Below are 3,276 nucleotides of genomic sequence, written 5' to 3'. Positions count from 1 at the left end.
AGATTTCGTCTGAAAAGAAAGAAAATCATTTCGTTGCTTTAAAAAGACATGTACATTCACAGCATTGGTGTAAATAGAATTTGAAAAGTGTTGACTGATTTTCCCTGGCAAATAGAGCAGTGCCTGGCACATAGTAGGTACCATCTACTAAATGAATGAATGAAAGCTTTGAATTCCTGATGATAACAGCCCTCACATTTGTATGGTGAGAAGTCCTTTTCAGTGTCCTTTCACAGACACCAACTTTTTTGATCTCACTAATATTATACAGGACTTAATTTGGTATTGTTAATGTCAGAAGAATTTAATGTAAGAAATTAATCATAATGAGATCACTTCACTTTTCTCTGGCAGGCCACTATTCGCACTCCTAGATGGATTAAAATTCTAAGGACTACCTTGCTCATACCCCAGTCTATGGGAAACTGCCTTATTCAGAGACCTTGTTGGCTGTCAAGCCATGTTTTAAGCCATTTGATCCTACTCCATTTTGCTGTCTTTCACATCTTCCTGGGCTTACAGGAGCAGGTATGTTACCCAACGGCAGCCATTGCATAGACTGGCCAGTGATGTTTGACCTGTGTCTCTGTTTCCAAGGAGGAGTTGAATTCGGTGGATTTTCTCTTGAGAATTTGAAATTAAAAACATGGGGAAAATTCCCATCTACCAGGGAAGCTGAAAATGAAGAGAGACCATGAGTTAAGCGTTGGCTATAGCAAGCCAAAGCCAGGTGCTGACTTTGACAGAGTCAAGTGAGACATCTGCTTGGTGGGAACAAATATACCAAGAATCTGAGACATCATGCGTTGTTGATGAGATCATAAGGTCCCCGAGAAAGAGATGAATTAGTGTGACAACCTCTTCTTCCATCTAGGTGCATTTTTTTTAATGCGCCCTTTTATTTCATGATGTGACTTAAGTGGGTTCTTATTTGTTACAATCAGCAGAGTCAAAAGAGACGGTGGCATGATACATATTTTCTTATGAAAATAGAGGGACCCATAGCAAAGATGATGGTGAGCTTGAACTTCTCATCCTGGGTGGGATGTTACAGTAATTGATTTCATGGCCTCGGGAAGAATAAACAAGCAATTGCCTTGAAAGATGGCATCAACTTTCTACACCATGTGCGTCCTCTTTTGTTATCCATCATAGTGTTTAAGGGCTGCTCAGCATGTGGTTACAGAAGGTTCCTTGCCCTCTAAGTTATATATTAAGTCAGATGGTTATTTCTTAAGGCCTTACCTTAGAATTCCTTGACCAGGGTCTTCATTGGCTCCTCGCATCTCCGTGTGGTTGATTTACCAGACCAGGTATGGCTGCAAGTCTTGCGTTTGGGAAATTAAGAGCCAAGAGTGATACCCTCCAACTTCTGAGAAGCGTAGTTTTATGCCAAGGGCTCCTAGAACTATCATAGTGGAGGATAAAGTAAAAAAAAACGAGAGTATGCTGGGGTGCTAACTCACCCAGCTGGTCTCATCTTTCCTCTCCCGGTGTGTCCTTGTCCACTTCTCTATAGCATTGTAATTACAGGGGAAAGAACCAGAGAAAGTTGTCAGGAGCCACAAACTATTTAATTTCACTGAGTCATGTCTGCAAAATGTGAGGAATAGTTTTTGTTCCCCTCACAGAGTTGTTATGAGATTCAAATATTAGAATACATTCGCTAAAATTTACTGAGCTCCCAAATATGGACATACCAGATTATTCTACGTAACAGAAATATTTCCCTTTTCCTGTCCCTCTGTGTGCCCTTATATTGGTGTTCTTGAAGACTTCATCGTTCTTCTTCCCTTGGGCACATGCTCTTCCTGGATGGGCTCATCATCTATGTCCATGGAAGATGATACCATCTATGCTGATTAATTCCAAAATCTTTACCTCCAATGTATTTTTCTTCAGTTCTAGACTCCAGTATCAAATTCTCTGTCACACATTCCTCTCTAAATATTTCATGGACACCTCAAGAACATGCCAAAATATGTGTAGTAGCTTGGAGGTGAGAGGGAAGATGGCTCACAGATTGAACTTGAGGATCCTTAAGTAGTGCAGGATGGGGAGAGGGTACAGAATGTAGGAACAAGGGAGGAAATACAGGCTAAGAAGTTGTTTCTTTAGTGGCCTGTTCCCTGTCAACCTAAGCTGGAACTGTGTTTCTGGTATGGTTCTGGCAGTTAGGGTTAACAACAAGAGAAATCTGACTGAGATTTGGAAAATGGAACTGTAACCCTAACCAGATGTGAGCGTTGGGCCAGACGCTGCTTCATAAGGTGCTCACTTACCGGGTCGGCGTGGGGCAGTAGTGAGGTCAGCTCTGTGTTTCCTCTCTCCATCCCCTAATACCATTCTCCTTCAGATTCTTTGACTCCTATCCTGGACTCTGTGGTGAAGACTACCTGTTACCTGGCATGTCACTCATACCATCAAGGATGGAAGGGATGAGAGAAATGGGAATTCCATTTTGTTTTGTGGGCTTCCATTTTGTCCTCACAGCTTCTAGCTTATGTTTGTTCTCCCCCACTTCACACTCATATTTTCTTCTGTACTGGCCTGACTCACCTCAGACCCCACACTGGAGGCAGAAGCATGTTACAGCTTACACAACTGCATAGGGTTTGATCTCTACAATCAATCCCTTATTCCGTATCATTTATAGTGGTTCTGCTCCTTTGACGAAACCCTGATACAGCTTCTTATTAAATCAGCACTCATCTATTGATTTAATTGATTCATTGATTAGCTATGATATTCCCCTTTGCCCTACACAGGAATTTTAGACAACAGATAAACAGACTGACCAGTTTTAACAAATCTGCAGCAGCCACTTCCTTGCTGAAAAAAATTTCCATATTTTAAGAAATATTTTCCTGCAGCGGAATATCATGTCCAAGACAGTGACTTTTGTAAAAAAAGAATTTCCAGGGAGTTCTTTTTCTGTCACAGTAATGTTTATATTTTAATTGTTTTATTAGGAAGATGATTTTTTCACTGTTAGCCAAACCCTAAATACCTAGGGCATCATATGGTGTCATTTGAAAGGAAGTTATATCTTGGGATATTTGAGAACTCTAATGTACACATTACTTTAGAGGTCATGGCATTCACTATCTAATCCAAAAATAGGTCTTTTATATGTAAGTAGGAATTCTGACCTTAAACATACGTTTTTCCTTTTGTTCACAAGAAACTTCAAACCTAAATGTTGTTTAAAAATAGAGACCTATAATTAAAAAACCCCCTTTTAAAATATAGCTGCCAAATATTTCTTACCTTCAA

Source organism: Zalophus californianus, chromosome 9, assembly GCF_009762305.2.
Source record: "Zalophus californianus isolate mZalCal1 chromosome 9, mZalCal1.pri.v2, whole genome shotgun sequence".
Classification (NCBI taxonomy): Eukaryota; Metazoa; Chordata; class Mammalia; order Carnivora; family Otariidae; genus Zalophus; species Zalophus californianus.
Note: the sequence above shows the minus strand (reverse complement) of the source record.